Genomic DNA, 20847 nt, shown 5'->3' on the forward strand with positions numbered 1-20847 from the left:
ATTTTCATGTGGCACTGCTGTGCATCCCTGTTATGGCCTCTGTCCTTCATGCCCTTTGAGACTTTTTCTAATGTTTTGGCATTTCGTTTACTGCAGCAGAGTTCAGCTAGCACGCATTCGTCCCCCCATATGGTGAGCACATCCCATATCTCCCGTTCGGTCTATGCTGGAGCTCTTTTGCAATCATGGGACTCCATCATGGTTACCTGTGCTGATGAGATCTGCACTCACCTGCACCTTGCCATGCTTGCCAAACAGGAAATGAAATTCAAAAGTTCGCGGGCCTTTTCCTGTCTACCTGGCCAGTGCATCTGAGTTGAGAGTGCTGTCCAGAGCGGTCACAAAGGAACACTCTGGGATAGCTCCCGGAGGCCAATACCATCGAATTGTGTCCACACTACCCCAAATTTGACCCGGAAAAGCCGATTTCAGCGCTAATCCCCTCGTCGGAGGTGGAGTAAAGAAATCGATTTAAAGAGCCCTTTAAGGTGAAAAAAAGGGCTTTGTTGTGCGGATGGGTCCAGGCTTAAATCAAGGTAACACTGCTAAATTCGACCTAAAATCATAGTGTAGACCAGGCCTAAGCTTTTGGTCCCCCTGAAATTCTGTTCTCAGCTCTCCTTAGTTCTGTTATCATTTTAAGTTGGGAAATAAGCTTTACTCTACTAGGCATATAAAAAGTAGCAAGGAAGAGTTATCTCTGGTATTATGGCAGTCTTGTAAATGATTCAAAGACATTGTGTTGAGTATAACCTTTACCTCAAATGCAACTGTGACCTTCACTTCACTTCTCTCAATGGATATGATAATGGCTTTACTGAATAACAGGATATCATTCTGGGGCTGCACTTCGAACACTTCAGGGATTAGTTTACTTTAGTGTGTGGGGGTAAAACCTCTTTGTGTGTCATCCCTGACTAGATAATCTTAATGAGTGTGTGTCAGACTAGTGGACACCTTCCTTATTAAGTCAACTAATTTCTTATCTATACTCTAGAGCAAGATAGCAAACTGTCCAGGAATAGTAATCTGACACATGTGGGAAATAGATCAAATAATCTTGAAACACTTGTGGCCAATAGGAAAATTAAATATATAGATACTAAAGCAGATTAGGTTAATACTGAAGAGCTACATTATGTTTATATTCACCAGAATGGATTATAAGCCTCTTGGGCATGAACTATGTATCTCTTCCTGTACCATGTAAACTACCAAGTATGTTCTTGGGACAGGCTACTTCATTTGCTATGTAGTTAGGGTATCAGCTGCTGTGTTAAAGCACAATCCAACTCCACTGAAGCCAATAGAAAGGCTCTCCTTGGTTTTAATGAGAGCTGGGTCAATCCCACAATCAGTTTGTGCTGTTACTCTGGATCCCTCCAGAAGCAAACCCTCTCCTTTAAGCCTGACTGAGATTAGTGCTTGATCAGCATGCATGTGTACATAAAATAGTACATCTCATTAGGCATTGTTATGCTATACCTGTACCCTCTCCTCCTGTCATACAGAAAGAAGATCTGTGTAGCGTGCTACAGTAGGAATGAATGACAGATTTATGTAAAGCAGATGAGTTTTATTGATAATAAACCAGTCTAATAGCTTTCTTTGACAGGATAATAAGCGTTGTGGACAGTAGATGTAGTATATCTTGACTTTAGTAAGACTTCTGATACTGTCTCACATGACCTTCTCATAAACAAAGTAGGGAACCTGTCCTTTAAATCGGCTTCGGTACCCAATGACTGGAAGTTAGCTAATGTAACACCAATATTTAAAAAGGGCTGTAGGGGTGATCCCGACAATTACAGACCGGTAAGTCTAACGTCGGTACCGGGCAAATTAGTCAAAACAATAGTTAAGAATAAAATTGTCAGACACATAGAAAAACATAAACTGTTGAGCAATAGTCAACATGGTTTCTGTAAAGGGAAATCGTGTCTTACTAATCTATTACAGTTCTTTGAAGGGGTCAACAAACATGTGGACAAGGGGGATCCGGTAGACATAGTGTACTTAGATTTCCAGAAAGCCTTTGACAAGGTCCCTCACCAAAGGCTCTTACGTAAATTAAGCTGTCATGGGATAAAACGGACTTTCATGGACTGAGAACTGGTTAAAGGACAGGGAACAAAGGGTAGGAATTAATGGTAAATTCTCAGAATGGAGAGAGGTAACTAGTGGTGTTCCCCAAGGGACAGTCCTAGGAACAATCCTATTCAATTTATTCATAAATGATCTGGAGAAAGGGGTAAACAGTGAGATGGCAAAGTTTGCAGATGATACTAAACTACTCAAGATAGTTAAGACCAAAGCAGATTGTGAAGAACTTCAAAAAGATCTCACAAAACTAAGTGATTGGGCAACAAAATGGCAAATGAAATTTAATGTGGATAAATGTAAAGTAATGCACATTGGAAAAAATAACCCCAACTATACATACAACATGATGGGGGCTAATTTAGCTACAACGAGTCAGGAAAAAGATCTTGGAGTCATTGTGGATAGTTCTCTGAAGATGTCCACACAGTGTGCAGAGGTGGTCAAAAAAGCAAACAGGATGTTAGGAATCATTAAAAAGGGGATAGAGAATAAGACTGAGAATATATTATTGCCCTTATATAAATCCATGGTACACCCACATCTCGAATACTGTGTACAGATGTGGTCTCCTCACCTCAAAAAAGATATTCTAGCACTAGAAAAGGTTCAGAAAAGGGCAACTAAAATGATTAGGGGGTTAGAGAGGGTCCGATACGAGGAAAGATTAAAGAGGCTAGGACTCTTCAGCTTGGAAAAGAGAAGACTAAGGGGGGATATGATAGAGGTATATAAAATCATGAGTGATGTTGAGAAAGTGGATAAGGAAAAGTTATTTACTTATTCCCATAATACAAGAACTAGGGGTCACCAAATGAAATTAATAGGCAGCAGGTTTAAAACAAATAAAAGGAAGTTCTTCAGTCAACTTGTGGAACTCCTTACCTGAGGAGGTTGTGAAGGCTAGGACTATAACATTGTTTAAAAGGGGACTGGATAAATTCATGGTGGCTAGGATTGGTAAGAATCGTGTCCCTAGCCTCTGTTCGTCAGAGGATGGAGATGGATGGCAGGAGAGAGATCACTTGATCATTGCCTGTTAGGTTCACTCCCTCTGGGGCACCTGGCATTGGCCACTGTCGGTAGACAGATACTGGGCTAGATGGACCTTGGTCTGACCCAGTACGGCCGTTCTTATGTTCTTATGAAATACAGCCTACAGGGAGCTACTATAAAGTGGGTGCATAACTGGTTGGAAAATGGTTCCCAGAGAGAATTTATCAGAGGTTCACAGTCAAGCTGGAAGCGCATATTGAGTGGTGTCCCAGAGGGATCATTTCTGGATCTGATTCTGTTTAATATCCTAATCAGTGATTTAGATAATGGCATAGAGAGTACAAATATAAAGTTTGCAGATGACACCAAGCTGGGAGGGGTTGCAGGTGCTTTGGAGGATAGAATTATAATTCAAAATGATCTGGAGTAACTGGAGAAATGATGTGAAGTAAATATGATGAAATTCAATAAGGGCAAATGCAAAGTACTCCAGACTCCTTTCCCCTTGCTCTTTCTCACTAAAGGCAAGTTTTGTGTGGAAAAGCTCATGGGGTCTGATTGACTATCTCCCAGCACTTTTTGCAGTCATTTACGCCAGTGCTAAGGGTGTAAAAAGTGCTACCCTTCAGATATGTTAATGTTTTCCACCTCCTTTATGCTGGTATACACAACTACACAATATGCAGGGCAATGAATTGGGCCAAGGGAGAGAAAAGGTGATGAATCATCCTAATTGTTCTGTCACTGCTAACATGAAACAGCTGACAGAGGCCCTTCCACTAATACTTTCTGAACTCAGGAAACAACCATTTATATCCTTGGGCTTTGATCTTGAGGCACTTGTGGGCAGTAGGTTAGCAATACATTAGTTAGCTACCCTTTTTCCTTAATGGAACAGCTGATTCAGATGAAGTTCTTTTTTTTTTTTTTGCTGAGCTGGTGTCTGACTGGAAGCTTGGATGGCAAATGAATTTTATAACAGTTGCAGATGGATGCATTTTTTCCTTGCTCTGTTTACTTAGCCATTGGAAGTGCCTAGTGGTCCATTTCCAGTGAGAAGTGGTGAACAACAAGGTAGGTGTTTACTTTCCAGTTAATACCTTGCTGTCCATTACCTTTTTATGCCCCCCCTCCCAAGTGAAATATTAAGTTTCATATTAGAACACCTTATAATTGCAACAAGTTGCTGATACCTCACTAGGCTCATGCAAGGACATTTTCAATCAACATCTGATGCTCCTATGTGAAGCAGTAATTCTTTGTGGAATTTGAGGTTCATGAACACAAGATCTGGATATGGTCAAAATGTAAAGGTGTTAAATGTTTAACTGCACTTTTCAGTCCACATTTCTATTTGGATGGACTTTCTGAGTTACCTGTGATAAAGAATGCACTGTAGTGGTTGCAAAATAAAGTGTAAGCTTCTTTGTTATATTATTAACCCATTAATTGGTCATTTTACCTCATCTCCTAGATCAGTGTTTCACAAATTTGGGACGCCGCTTGTGTAGGGAAGCCCCTAGCATGCTGGGCTGGTTTGTTTACCTGCCCTGTCTGCAGGTCTGGCCAATTGCGGCTCCCACTGGCCACGGTTTGCTGCTACAGGCCAATAGGAGCTGCTGGAAGCAGTGCAGGCCAAGGGACGTACTGGCCACTGATTCCAGCAGCTCCCATTGGCCTGCAGCGGCGAACCGGAGCCAGTGGTAGTCGCGATCGGCCAGACCTACGGATGTGGCAGGTAAACACACCAGCCTGGCCTGCCAGGGGCTTTTCCTGCACAAGCGACGTCCCAGGTTTGGGAAACACTGTCCTAGATTATTCCACTGTCTTCATATAGTTGTCACAGGCCAGCTGGCCCATTAAGGGCAATCAGGCCCAGTCTTGCCTCTGAGGTAGCAATTAACCCCTGGCTGATTCTGATCTGGGGGCTTAATTACAGCTACTCATCTCAGCTGTGAAAGGGAAAAATCCCACTGAGAGGAAAAAGAAGTTAGTTAAGTAGGAGATATAGTGGGAAGGGCCTGGTGAAGGCAGTGCTTCTAGATCCTGGGAAATTTCCCAAAATCTGGGAATTTGTGAGTAAAATGTTTTGAATGAAAATTCCCAGTTTCCCAAGTTGAAATATTTTACTCACAAATTCCCACGTTTTGGGAAATTTCCCAGGATATAGAAACACTGTAAAAAACTTTATCTGGGAATGTTTCAACAGATTTGGGAAATTTTTGGTGCTAGGTTGGGAACAGTTGGCATTACGCTATAGAAGCACTGGGTGAAGGCAGGCTGGAGACAACAACAGACAGCAACTTAAGTGCCTGTGGGATGTGCTGTGATAGTGTCTATAAGACATAAGGTGCTCTTGGGAGAAGCTACTAGAGTCCCTGAGGCAGAGAGGCATTGGGGTAATGGCAGAAGGGCTTCTGAGGGAAAGAAGCCCTGGGGATAGCGATCAGCTAAAGGAGCAAAGAAGGAACTCTGCAGTGCCTGGGAGAAAGGAATTTCAGTGTAGCCTCAGTGGGGCAGAAAGATCTTCTATTTGGATGCTGATGTGGAATCTTTAATTGGACTTTCCTTACTCTGGAAGGTGGACAGAGCTGAACTGCCCAGAATGCTAAGCCATTCAAGGCATAGGCAGAAACAAGCCATTGCGGAGTTAAAGAAGTAATTAACAGGGGAGGCTAGAGATAAGACCCCTGCAACACCATGCTTTGATAAAAGGGTGCTACAGTGATGAGTACAACTGCTTATGATAGTGCAGTCAGAGCTCTATTTGTATAAGCTACCAGGCTACTTACTTGAGTACATGGGATGGATATCTAACCAACACTTCTTTGCCTTTCCCAAACTCTAGCTTTCCAAACGTATATGCTTCTCAGCTGTTGAAAGTGATAAACTCCCAAAAGCAGAGACTAAATCTCTCTTTGGCTTTTTCTACAGTACTGAGGTCACCCCCTTCCCCCCCCCCCCGACTGTCAGTTCTTTAAAAGATTATTTTAAATAAATACCTAAACTACAGTGAAACAGGATGGGCTCTCTGATTAAGCCATTATTTCCATTATTCTCCACTTCACATTTGGATCACAGAGAGGTAATGCTATTTCCCAGCTGTTTCTAAGTGCTTGTATGAAATATTTTCACGCTATACCTAGCTGTGTGTCTCAAATAGTTCTTGTATTTTAAATACGTCATTGTCCTGGGTTGTCTTATTTTATGAGCCTTACATTTTACTATACTTGTGTATCGGAAGGTCAATATTTATGTATCTATTCATAACAGATTTTAGAGTGAGTTAGTGAGCCGTCAGCAGGTTTCTGTGCAAGGATAGTCATACATAGTGTTAAACTAAAGTTATTTTCACATAAAATGAGCTTTTAGAAATCACAAGTGGGTGGAAAAATCTGGTGTAATTTGAGAATAGATTGTCTCAATTGCCAACTGAATTTAAGTGTTTTTACAATTGTTTTGAGTTTTTCTTAGGAGTGGGAGCTACTTAACATCAATACTCTGTGAATAACCATGCAGAATAAGGTATATGAGCCATAAAATATTATTATTTTCAAGTAAATAAGTTTGATACCTTTTATTTTCAGCAACAAACTAGACTGCAAGGATTTTTTTCCCCAGTAACTTCCAAGAAAACTTTGTAAAATAGATCTTTCAAAGTCTTATAAAAGACTTTAGGAAGGAGACAGATAAAATGGAACAAGTTACCTGTTTTTATGTTCCCCACTTTCAAATGCTTTCCATGTCAGCTAAAATATTCCACAAACCATCCCTGCACACGTTCAAAGCAAGCTGTTATTTTACAGCCAGCGCCAGTTGACTTTAATGGGATTTGGATCAGGCTCTTAATCTTCAGTAGTTGAGTCCAGATACAGGTTGTGTTACCTGAAACTTTATAACAACACTTTCATGTCTACCCTGAAGCATTTAATTAAAGTTTTCAATTAATCATTTATTTGAATGTTGGACCTCCTGCAGCTGAAATATTTGATTAAGAATTAGTCTGTCTATAAACCTACATTAGTAAACCTGCATTAAGCTTTTAATAAAAGCAAACTCTACAAGCATTGCATTCAGGCCCAGCACGTGGCATGAAATTGTATTTCCAGATTGTCTCTCTTTATCAAGTCTACACTTCCATTTAGTTAAATATATTACTATCTAGTCTGGGTGTATGTTAATTCTTCCAAAATGATATTCTGACCTCAAAGAGAGGTCTTCCCTCCCCCCACCCCACATAAATCTTCTGCAATAGAATAATCAATTGTTTCTAATCAATAGACCAGGGTGGCCAAACTTATGAACCCTCTGAGCTGCATATGATAATCTTCAGAAGTTCAAGAGCTGGAAGACACGCATAACCTGCCCCGCAGGGCGGCGCTTGCTGGGGCATGGGTCTTCTGCCCCAATGTCTCCCTGCAGGGCTAAAGCCCCTAGCGCCCCACCCCCCAACCCTGGGTGGAAGACCCGAGCTCTTCTCTCCCCCTACTCTGGTAGGAGAATGGGGGGTGGGGGGGGGCGAGGGCTCTGCAAGCCACACTTTAACTGTAAAAGAGCTGCATGTGGCTCACAAGCTATGGTTTGGCCACCTGCAATAGACAGTTGTTTGTTTTTACATTACTGTTATGAACCTGTACAAATACTTTATCTCTGGCTGGGCCAATTCCTCTTTGACTTACTATGAGCGTTAAACTCTGTTGCTAAATGTACACCACCCATAATATATAAACATTATGGGGGAGAAAGGTATGCAAATGAGTATTCTTAAATTGAATCACTTGCATATTTTAGCATGTGTGCTAATCTTATTGGGGAAGTACTGCTAAACTGACACACAAAGGGCAACAAAAAGAAGACTCATTTTCAGAGGGCATAGTTTGGTAAGTATGTAAGGAATTTGTCCACTATGGCACTGATCCTGCTCTAGTGAAGTTAGTGGGAATGTCACTAGTGACTTCAATGGAAACAGGGTCCAACCCGAAGCGTAAGGTTCACAAGGAGGACTTGCAGTGGCCAGTATTACAGTAGTAATATTTGGGTGCTTGCTACTAGTGCAATTTGTAAACCAGGATCCCTATACAATCCATGGAAACAGTTAGGCACTGAAAGATGGGATTCACAAAAGCCAGTGTACTGAGTGTGGAGTCACAGATGCTAGTCAATATGCCATGCTGAGGTGATGGCCAGTATCCAAAGACCCCAGTCAGGATTAGGTCTCCATTGTACTGGACACGATGGAAACAGAAAAGAATTAATCCCTCCCCTGAAGGGCTTATAACTGAAATATCTCACATTAGAAAGATAAGAATACATGGAAGGGTTCTATTCTCCATTTTACACAAAGATTAATATACCTTACTCCCTGTAGCATTAAAGAATACCAGTGAACATCAATTTTTTAAAAAGAGCATATTTTCATTTTTGGAAGAATACCCAAGTTGGGATTGGGGTGGGATAAGAACTGAAACCTGAAAAACAGATTTGACTTCAAATGATGAAGCCCATAAAGTGTTCATAAAAACAATTTAACTAGAAATGTAATTCATGCTATCCTGGCTCGCATGTCTGACAATACAAGAGCACTTTTATTCAGGGATGTTTGTTGGAGTGAAGGTGAGTGTGCAAAAGAAAATAGATTCCACTAGGTGAATGAAACTGAGCTATGTCACCTCAAGATGAAGTGTAAACAGGTGTAACATGGGACTCTATAATCTGCTCCATGAACTGAAAAGATCACCTTGTGGGTAGATAATGCACTTCCTTGTACTCACTTAATCCTGGTCCCCTTTAGAGCTCAAGCTACAAGCCGTACTGAATTATTACAAATGTGTTCTTGGGTAGAAAAGTAATATTTTAAGAAATCAAACTCTTAACAAAAGGCTTTTTTTCTCCCTAGTAGTCAGCTAATAGCTATGATCAGATCACCTCGAATCTTGAAGCATTTAATTGCTAATTTATGAAATGAGGAATAAAATTGATTGTGGAATTTTTTAAATTTCTGTAGCAGTGAAAATGAGACCCCCAAAATATAATGCTTCCTGTAGGATCCTTAGAACCCCCAAACCCAGTGGGAGCACTGTGGGTGAATGGGTGTGGGGTAGGACTAGGCTGACCAGATAGCAAGTGTGAAAAATCAGGATGGAGATGGGGAGTAATAGGCACCAATATACGAGAGAGACCCAAAAATCAGGACTGTCCCTATAAAATCGGGACATCTGGTCACCCTAGGTAGGACAGGATGGGACACTAACAATAGCTTTATAACTGGAAATCATGGATCAGATGCAATCTGAATATGGCCTCCTTTGGAATGTATGTATAATCAGTAGCCTTATAAGCAACTATTAGTCTAAATGCCTGTGAATACTAGATATTCTCCTCCCCCCTGCCTTTACAGGCAGCTTCAGTACCATCTTTCAAGAAAGGAAACTAATCAAGCAGAGATACTTAGCATGTAATTTTCAAGAGCAAACACAACAGTGAAATTCTGATCAAAATAGTTGCTGGTCAGTGAAGGGGAAAACATAAATGGCACTCATTCCACTTATAGACTGAAGTTGAGATGGAACACTATATGTGTTTGTCTGATACAGACTGAATTTTTCTCATTCCCCCCAGAAAATCTGTGCAACTAATTCTCAGTGATGTAAATTCTGATAAGGATGTATCTGTCAGCAAAACTGTTCAATGAAAATCTTCTCTGGTTTAAATGTGTGGAAGAGAGGAAGGCTGGTCTTGTGGTCAGATCCTGGCTCTTTCTTTTTGACAATGGACAACTCACTTAATCTTTCTGTAAAATGGAGATACTTCCTTTCTCCCACTATTTGTGTGCCTTGTCCAATTGGATTGTAACTTTTTAGGCTGTGGGCTGTCTCTTTAATATATGGTACAGTGCCTAGCACAGTGGGGGCCCTGATTTTGGTGGAGTCTCTATTGTTTTTGTTTATATTTACAATAGTATCTAATGGTCTGACAGTAATGATCACTGCCCAAGGTGTTCAAATAAGAGTCTCCTCTCTGAAGAAATTATGAAGAGCTGATGTTATCTAAGGTTCATATGCACCCTTAAGTAAAGTCTGCTCTTCTCTTTAAGTGATTCCACAGCTGTTATCAGTAGAGATGTTTTGTATTTTATTCTAAAGGGAACAATCTGCTGGAAGATTCTTTTCCATTAGTCTTCATAGTGTGGCTGAGCCAGATGTGTCAACCTTCAACATTGATCCAGTCTCTTGGGATTTTTCTGAAGGATGACTGCATTGAAGGATTAGGAGTGCCAAGTTTTGGTGTGTTCTTACATAGTCCTTGCTTATGACACTATTAAGTAGGTTGTTGTGAAATGGGTTGGGTGGTAGAACACTTTCTGTATGAAGGATATCTATCCTTTTGTTTTTCATATTGATACAGGTAACCAGAGCTTAGATAAGTACTTCTAATACTATAAATAAGTAGGCTCCTAAAATATAAATCATATGTTACTTGTGGTTATTAGATGAAAGCTGCCTCTCTAGTGTGAAAAAGTAGGCAGCCTTGGACTGCAAGGAAAGATCAGAAGGTTAGGCCTCCTCTGACCTAGGGCTAACAATCCTTAGTCGGGGCAACTACTACAGGTACCTCTAAAGGCCACCAAAGATTGTCTGGTTGATGTGAGGGGCAACTCCCGTGAAGGGTAGCAGTGCAGATGGATGCAGGCTTCTTCTTTCTGCCTCCCCAATCACAACACATTTCACAATTTCTTTCATAAAGGCTAATGGCTACATGGGACAGTGCTGAGTTCACTTGTTTCTCTCTTGTAGGTTGTGGTTATGTTTTCAGATCTTGAGTATTCACAAATATTTGTGGGGGAAGGAAGATTTCAAGACTGAACCAATTGCATGGGTTGCATTGTGCAGTATACAGAACATGATAAATGAGTACAGGTTTTGCAGATCAAATTAATGTGGGATTCTATGGGATCTGAACATGTCAAAACTACCTCAGCAGGGTTAAACTATCCTTGGCAATATTAAACTCATTGTGGGTGGCAATTGGAGGGTCTCAAAACCCACACAACCAGAAGGAGGATGGAAGATTAGACATCAACCTACTTCTACAGCAATGGTGGCTGGATCTGTGAGATGGTCCAAGCGTTAGCTGTGAGCTTTGTTTCCCTGTGCACTATCCATCATAGGGTAGGTCTCACATTTGCACAAATCTGCTAAATGGTCTTGTTATGCTTTGGGTAGTTAGTATGCCCAGGAGGTGAATATAAAAAAGGGTGTAGGCAGTTTGTTCTGGCAGTAATGAAAGTGGGGGAGGTTACCTCTAGACAGAACTACTCTTTTGTTACCCTGTTTACTTATTTAAGTTACAGAGTGGCAATTTTGCCCAAAAAACAACTTTTATGGTTGTCTGTTCTCACTGGCCCAGGGTCTTTGCAATATGTCTATTTTACCTGTGGTAATTTCAACGAACAGCTTAAAGCTTTTGATCAAATACCTAGTATTTACTTTGTTTCAAACTTGAAATGTCTGAAAGCTTTAGGTGGAGGTTTTTCAAAGACACCAGTGATGTTTAGGTGCCTAACTCCCTTTGGTTTACAATAAGTCAGGTTCATAATTTCCACTTGCAACCTTGAAAACCACCATGTAAACATTTGGTCATAGGCACAAAGGAAAGTCATTTGATGAAATAACAGGAAGCTTTAGTTATTTGGCCATTGACTAACTGTGGCAGAATTACTGTAATATATAATATCTGTGAAGACTTTGGAATCAGCCTTAATGAAAAGGTGGATTAGTATCCCATATCCCTCCTCTGGGGTAGAGCAGGGGAATAGGCATCCTCAGGGATGAAGTAGCACATTGGGTGTAAATGACTAGCGGGGTTCCAGGGCTGCAAAGCACAGAGTCAGGGTGTGGCCCAGTGATTTTCCTGCTGGAAATACTTACAAGATTATTAGCATGGCTGGCTAAGCTGTACATTTAATTGTACAGCTTTACTGTGGGAGTCAGAAGATGGCAGTCTTCACTCATTGTTAAAAATGCTGCCTCTCTAACCCAAAGGAGAGCATGTGAAAAACAAGGATAAAATACATATGCGTTTTAGTCTGTACCGTAAACGCCGAATTTTAATTTGGACTACATGTTGAAAATGCAGAAATGACAGATTTCCCTTTATTTTTCCTTGAAACTAGTTACGAAAGCACAATGGCTGTTAATATGCAAACGAGAAATAGAGTAATTTGAACCAGACACCAGTGCCAACTAAATCCCCAGTTCTGCAAGGACTTATGTACGCGCTTAACTTTATGCATCTGAGTAGTCCCTTTATAGGACTACGCACATGCTTATCATTAAACATACAAGTCTTCTGCAGGGTTGTGTTAACTGAAAACAGTACTTCTGGAAACAGTGAGGCTGATCAATGGCTATTGTAATTCAGCCTAGCTCCATTGAGTTCAGAGGTACATCACTTTACACCAGGTGCATATCTGGCTCAATATGTGTAAGTAGTTTTATGGTCCTTATTTTATCAATTTTATACCAAATATTGCCACATTTCCATGCATTCAAGAAATGAGCAAACATGCCCTAACTATACTTCTGTATACCTTAAGAAAAGGTAGCTGAAGCTCTTAATAGTACTTAGCTCTTATATAGCATTAGTATTGCTTCTATATATATGACAAACATGAGGATGAACAGTTTTTTGCAAACTGACAATCCAAAATTTTTTTTTGGACTGGGTTCATTTGAAATATCTCACTTCAATTTTGAACCTCCTGCAAAGAAAAACCCAAATTGGTGTTGACAGATCTCTCAATTGTCCCAGAATAGATATATTCCAACAACAACAAAAACAGTGAGGAAATTCCTGAGCAACTCTAATGTTAACTTCAGCAAAAATTATTTGTAGACAGCTCTAGAATTCATAGACAAACATATACATAATTAAGAAACTAGTGATCACTGAATGTTTTATACATGAGTCACAAAAATGGCATAAACTGTTTTTATGACTTAGTTAAAAGCACACTTGTATCTAACTCTAAAGGTCAGGGGTGCATATCTTACAACAAATCCATTTTTGATATCTGCATTTAAGAGAAGGGTGCTGCTGTGATGTTTGAAATCCCCAATCTCTAAATTTTATTTGAATTAAGGATCCTTCTGACTTGCACTTGTGACTGCAGCTGATGTTCAAATGTGGTCGATTTTCTATCTCGTGCACTGTAAGTGCTGCCTGTAGTAAGGCACGTAGAGCCTATTCTCAAGAGCTTCTGCCACCATCAGAAGAGAGGGGAGGCCCCATTATAATGGTAACTTGGGGAAGCTATTATGAGGGAAGACTCTCCACAAGGTTTGGGTAATCTGGATGCTTGTCTGACGTACTTAAACTCTTATGAGGAAGATAATTAGCTAGTATAAGTTATTATCATTCTATTGACTTCAAAGTTGCTGCCAGCTGAAGACTATTTCACACAAATCTCAATTCTCAATCTCTTGCAATTTTCTTCCATCACTACACTAACATTTTCTCTCATTAAAACAGAGTTTAATGTCCAAGACCTCAATGTTGTTAAATGCAAAGTAATGCACATTGGAAAACATCATCGCAACTATACATATAAAATAACTGCTAATTTAGACCTCAATAAAGAAAGATCTTGGAGCCATTTTGGATAGTTCTCTGAAAGCATTCACTTAATGTGCAGCAGCAGTCAAAAAAGCAAACAGAATGTTGGGAATCATTAAAAAAGGGATAGGTAAGAAGACAGAAAATATCATAGTGCCTCTATATGAATCCATGGTATGCTCACATCTTGAATAGTGCATGAAGATATGGTCTTCACATCTGAAAAAAGATATATTGGAATTGGAAAAGGTTCAGAAAAGGGCAACAAAAATGATTAGGGGTATGGAATGGCTTCCATATGAAGAGAGATTAATAAGAATGGGATTTTTCAGCTTGGAAAAGAGATGACTCAAGGGGAATATGACTGAGGTCTATAAAATCATGACTGGCATGGAGAAAGTATATAAGGAAGTATTGTTTACTCCTCCTCATAACACAAGAACAAGGGGTCACCAAATGAAAGTAATAGGCAGCAGGTTTAAAACAAGCAAAAGGAAGTAATTATGTCACACAATGCATAGTCAGTCTGTGAAACTCTTTGCCAGAGGGTTTTGTGAAGGCCAATTTTATAACAGGGTTCAAAAAAGAATTAGATACGTTCATGGAAGATGGGTTCATCAATGCTATTAGCTACGATCTGCAGGGATGGTGTCCTTAGCCTCTGTTTGCCAGAATCTGGGAATGGGTGACGCGATGGAACACTTGATTACCTGTTCTGTTCATTCCCTCTTGAGCACCTGGCATTGGCCATTGATGGAAGACAGGATACTGGGCTAGATGGATCTTTGGTCTGACCCACTATGACCACTCTTATATGTTCTTATGTTCGTGTGAGGCCACTTGTGGATGCTCGGTTTGCTTAGAAGAGCTACTTCATTATCCATATAACTAATTATTTTGTAAAGGGATTTGTGATCTCTTAGTCATAAAAATAAGAAAATATTAAATTGTATACATTGTAAAATGTACCAGTATGAAAACATAAAAATTCAGTTACATGGGTATTACATTACCATATTTTCATTAGTATGTCTCTTCTGGAACTGGGCAAACAATTAACAAAAAACCCATAAGGTATTTGCTGTGAATTGTCTAGAAATGATTTTTCTTTAATTTCTTAAATTGTCACTGAATAATTTCTGCAAGTGATAGCATATTGGCTGATAGCATATTAATCAGATTACATTGAATTTTTTACTTTACCAATCCAAATATTCTGATTGGATACCTACATAACACATATTTATCTTTTTGAAATCGGTCATCCAATCCATTTAAGACAAATCTGAAATTGATTTTCTGCAAATATATTGCCATATTGATATGTGAGCACTGCTTGCATGATCAGTCCTATCAGTAGACTCAGAATAATTTAAAAAGCAAATGCACACCATCATACAAAGAAATTGGATACCTATGAATGCATAAACATAGAAGGAAGTATCATGACATTAGAAATTGTATTGTTCAACAGTCATCTGATGGGTACATTATTAAAATAGTCTTTCATTTATATAAAAAATAAAATATGGCCAAATGCTCCATTCCTTCATAAGGCAAATCCCCAGTAAGTTAGCTTTGTTTAATTAGACGACTAGGTATCATGCTGTTAAAGACAGCATAAAAACCTTGATAGATCACAAGAACTCATTCACCAGTTTGTTGCTTGTAGTAAGAGGAGGCCCTAAGATATATGTTTATATATCTTAGGGCCTCCTCTTACTACATTGCTCTAGTTTTATGCTGGCGTAACTCCATTCATCTGAATATTTTGTTTGTGTTCTGTTGTGTAATGTACATTTACCAGCACTAAATACTTATGCTTAGAATTCACTTTCTTCTTACCTGGAACTCCCAGGCATCCTGAAACAACATCCTCTACAGCTGTCCATATTCTAAACTTGCATAGGTTAGAGGGGATGCTAAGGTGTATTCTGCGCTGCTCTGCTTGGGTATAGCTCTGAGAGGAGTCTGCAAAGACCTCTATACCACTTATACGAAAGGGGACAATTTGGCTAATAGTATGCAGAAATACCTACTTTTTCCAGTTATTTGCTTTTCTAAGAGCTGGGCCCAAGGTGGTACTTGTTTAAACATAGATTAACCTTACTCAGACAAAACTCTGCATTGTCATTTTTGTCAGATGAATAGATGCTTGGATATCGTGGTGAGTATGGTGGTATAACCTAGAGTGAGCCGGACCAAATCAGGCATTCCTCATAGTATGAGTTCTGCATTATTCCCATATGCTTGTTTTCAAAATAAGGTATATGGGCTGGACGGACCCCATATGTGAGGATGGGGCAGATGGAGTCATATCTAAGAGAGAGATTAAACAGAGCTATAAGCCATTTGTTGCTAACCATATAGCCAATTGCTTGACTACACTTGTAGGCACTTATTAAGACTGTTTTAAGAGATGAACTAAACAAGCTTAGCCAAATAGGCTAAAGACAACATTAACTTTCCGGTCTGTATTTTATTGCTTTATCAGTGCTTCTGGGAAGCAGTTCTCATCATTCTGTTCACCTTACACAAATATGCTCCAAAATATGCCTTCAAAAGCTGCCATGTTTACAGCATGATTGTTTACAAGCTACAAGTCACCCACGGTTAAAAAGGTTGATTGGTAAATTTTCTTCCTGATTTTTTTTCTGGTACCTTTCCTTATCTGTGTTTTTTGGATATTATATTCCAAGACAACTGCCCTTGAAGGTACTTCCCATGCTTACATAAGGGCAGAACATTCATGTATCTTGTCTGACACGTTTCATATTTTTCTCATGCCAAAGCTGACACCGGCTTTGCGAAGTCTAATGGAATATTTAGCATGGGTGATGAGAATTGTGGGAAGAACATAATACATTCAGCTAACTACTTCCCAACACCTATATATAATGTTAATACTGTGAACACAATACCTACTCGTGCGTGGGGAGGGGAGTGTATAATATATGTTGTGGCTAGCAAATATGATTAAAACTCTACCATCCAGACAGGTTAGCCAGCAAATGTAGGGGCAGGGAATACAACTGGATGACTCAAATACACTTAAAAAAAATCCCCTTCTGACTTCTTTTGAAGCTGTAAATTAAAAAAAAATGGCAGTGCTTATTAAATATGTTGAAAAGTACTTTAAACCTTCACCCTTTAACTGAGTATTTTTTCTTTTTTTGTTGCACAGAGCAAAACATAAAAATTAGGCTCATGATGAAAGATTTGGGTAGGAAATGTTGTCTCCCATTGAGCACCTTTGTCTCATAGCCTGACAGCTTTAATGGATGTCCAGGTTATACCACAGTAGTGGCGAAAATGCCTCTCTGTCTCAAAAAACAAGTGGATCCCTGAGGCACTGGGATTGCCAATCATGCTGCTCTGTATGCCCCAGTCAACAGAGCTGCCCTGTGCTATAATGGTGTTGTTTTATGATGTGCTTTTCATATTAATATGAAAACTCAGGTTACATTTTTGTCTGTAGACATTTGAGACTATAAAAAAAATGAGATGGCTAATCAGGCTCGCCCTTGGATCATTCAATTTGACCATTCGTTATTGATAATTCTTAGCTCATCTCCTTGTACAGCAACTTCACTTTCTTTTAAGTAAAAAATTAAGCCTTTGGTCACCTTAGGTGTTAGTCTTTTAAGACGTGAATTGACTCTTATCAGAATAACTATTACTATGCAATTCACTGGTGTTTATTCACTTAATATACCGGTACTTCCAAAATATCAACTTGATAACTGAAAAACCTCTCTATATGGTTGATTCAAACTGATGCTAAACCATGCACTGAAATTCCAAGGTCTAAAATGAAATAAGATAACCCTTGCAACAGGTTAAAAAAGGTTCTCTGAACTTCTTCCAGTCTCATGAAAGATGGCACCACATATTTGTATGTAGTCTAACATAAAGATGCATTTTTAACAACAACTGCAAAATATTATTTAAAGTTTGTTTTATCTTTTATGAAGGTACTCCGCAGTCCTTTGCAGAAAGTTCCTGGGGATGATTGCCTTATTTCTTCCACCACACTAGGAAACTTTCCCACACCATTCCAGTCTTAACGTTGTTGGTATCGTTGCTGTACAGAGCATAGCAGCATAATGACCAGGTCTGTACCAAGACTCTTGCAGCATCTGCTCCCTAGCCACCATTGTTACCCTCAGGAGACTGATATCATATAGGGTCACCTAGGGGAAACAGTGGAAGTTTTCATTGCAACTGCTTGCACTGCAAACAATAGAGCATGTGATCCACTTCCCGTGGTGAATTCTGGGTTCCTCAACCATGCTTTCCCCAACATACCATTGCTTTTTTTTGGAGGGATTGGCATTTACTACCAGTAGTGTTAAGGGAAGGGGGGTGGGGAGAGAGTGGGCTTTCTGTATTTCTCTTCTTCCCCACCCAGAGCCACCAGGGAAATAGATAGCAAGTATGGGTGGCTTAACGCTGGTCTCAAAGTGATGCACATGTTGCTAGACGCAGGGGGCATTATCTAACTGCCCATCTGTGCTCCCGACACAGGTTTGCCACAAGTTGCAGCACAAGGCCTGTGGCCCATGCTGCAGGGCAAGACTCATTATGTCTGGAACAGCAAATCAATTAATTGACTAACTAGGGATTCTGATTACATTCAAGTGCAAGCCAGAACATCATAAGGGGAGTATTTTGTTTAAAATAGCAACCTTGCACTAGAACTAGCATATGCACTGACAATAGTTGCCTTGTGCTTTGCATGCCTTACAGCCGAAAGCTTGTCCTTCAGTGCATCTTCCACACCAGGAGACAGACATTTGCAGACTAGAAGGTGGAAAAACAGGCTGCAAGATGACATGTTCAGCTAGGTAATGAATGCCTCTGGGATAGCTGAAACGGAGCTCAGAGCCCAGAGGACTTCAGTGTCAGAGAAACTGGATGTGGACATGGAGAGCAGGCGAGCATCCAAGGAGCAGGAGCATGCCATGCAGGAAGAGATGCTATGGATTATGGAGGACCAATCAGACCTGTTGAGGCATCTGGTTGAGATTGAAGAAAAGAAGCTTGAGGCTAGACTCCCTCTGCATCCCCTGCAGAACTACCTGCAAATATCTACCTGTTCCCAATCCCCCTCCTTCCAGGAGGCAGAGTAGAGGGGGAGAGGAAGTTGAGAATCCTTTACACTTAACATTGCGGGAGGCTACCAAGAACAAAAGGTGCCCCTTTTTAAGACCTTTGGTCAAGACTACTGTGCTTTCAAAGACAAGCTGACTTGTCTTGTCTCTCCCCCCACTCCCAATATTATCAGACTGTTTACCCAAGGTTAACTTATTTTCCTGTTCTTTCAGTTATTTGTGTGTACAATAGAAGTCAACACTTTGAGAAAGGCTCCTTGTTTATTCAAATCATGGGGGGCTTGAGGGGGTGAGGGACACAGGGAAACTGATGCAATGGAGGGGATGGTGTGGGCAGGCACAATGCAGATAACTGGCTGCTCTAAGTTAGCTGTCACTAGATACCAGGGCGATAAGAAGAGTCCAGCAACGAGCTCTGTGTCTCTGGGAGGCTTTGAAAACCCATTTAAGTAATGAGCCACAGTAATGTGTGCCAATCTGCCTCCATACCCCACACCTGCAGAAACTACTCTCCCCTTGCCTCACAGATATTATGGAGCACACAGCAGGCAGTGATAACAATGGGGATATTGCTTTCTCTGAGTTCTAATCTAGTAAACTATGCCAGTGACCCTTTAAACATCCAAAGGCACATTCCACCACCATTCTGCACTTGCTCAGCCTATTGTTGAACCACTCCTTACTGCTGTTGGGGTGGCTGACGTACAGCTTCATGAGCCATGGGAGCAAGGGGTAGGCTGGGTCTCTCAAGATCATCATTGGTATTTCAACATCATAAATGGTTATTTTGTGGTCTGGAAAGTCCTTGCTTGAAGTATTCTGAATAGACCTGTGTTCCTAAAGATGCATGTGCCATGCACCTATCCTGATCTCTCCCCGCCCCTACTCCCATGTCAGTGGAATGCCCACTGTGATCCACCAGTGCTTGCAGCATCATTGAAAAATATTTTTCAGTTTACGTACTTGTTAACAAAGTGATCTGGCACCAATATAAGGATGTGCATGCCATCTATCACCCCACTGCAGTTAGGGAACCCCATTGCAGCAAAACCATCCACTATGTCCTGCATATGACCCAGAGTCACTACCCTTCTTAGGTAGTCACAATAGCTCCATGGTGGATTTACCATCTCTGAATTGATTCTGCACTGACTGGTAGCAGTCTGGCATCACAAGCTTCCACAGAGCGATCACCACTCACTTTTCCAGTGTCAGCAGGTCTCATTTTAGTGTTGCTGAGCTTCAGGGCTGGAGAAAGCTCTGCTCAAAGAACATATGCAGGCAAAAGTTCTGCAGCCACTGCTCATCATCCCATAACAGCATAACACTGTGATCCCACCAGTCAGCATGACTGCCAGCAGCAACCAGGAATTGTTTTGTTCTATGGCTTGCAGCAGAGCTGCTTGAAGGACATTGCTATGTTCCACATGGCTGCTCCTGTCTGTGCTCTGGAAATACTGCATGGTAAGGCACAAGGTGTTTGTAACGCTCACAACAAGAGTGTACAGCTGAGCAGGCTCCATGCTTCTCAAGCTATGGGCTATGTGTGGCTAGGTCCAGCTTTTTTGGGGAAAAAAGAGCAAACATTGTTTGCTGTTGATAGGGAGGGAAGAAGAAAACTGCATCATGGGGAGTTGAAGCCATGTTCCCATCCCCCCCACCCCCCCATAAGGTATCGCAAAAACTTCTCACTACCCCCTGTGGGTAGTTGCACTGTGGAATAGCTACCCAGTGTACACTAATCTGTGTATGATGCAAGCACTGATAATGATGTTGCTTTCCACTGACACAATGAGTATGGTATGGACATTCACAACTGAATTACTTAATGCAGAGGCTGGAAGTTCACTTACGTTAAGCTGACATATGTTTGTAGTGTAGACATGCCCTAAGTGCAAAGATGGAGTAGGTAGACAGCCCAGCTAATATAGAAAATTCAGAATGCTTTCAAGGAGGCCCTATTTTATAGCATCAAAGCCTAATTTACAAAGCAAAGCATTTGAATAAATGGAGTACAGAGAGC

The 20847-nt window shown here is 40.5% G+C and overlaps 1 long non-coding RNA gene across 1 annotated transcript; it reads left to right on the top strand.

Annotated features, from left to right (window-relative positions):
• Positions 1-4083: 4083 nt before the first annotated feature.
• LOC120380392 lies at positions 4084-19005 on the top strand. The gene is made up of 3 exons (XR_005587754.1): positions 4084-4170; positions 17685-17824; positions 18460-19005. It is a non-coding gene; the product is annotated as an uncharacterized LOC120380392 (long non-coding RNA).
• Positions 19006-20847: the final 1842 nt, after the last annotated feature.

Source organism: Mauremys reevesii, linkage group 1, assembly GCF_016161935.1.
Source record: "Mauremys reevesii isolate NIE-2019 linkage group 1, ASM1616193v1, whole genome shotgun sequence".
Lineage (NCBI taxonomy): Eukaryota > Metazoa > Chordata > Testudines > Geoemydidae > Mauremys > Mauremys reevesii.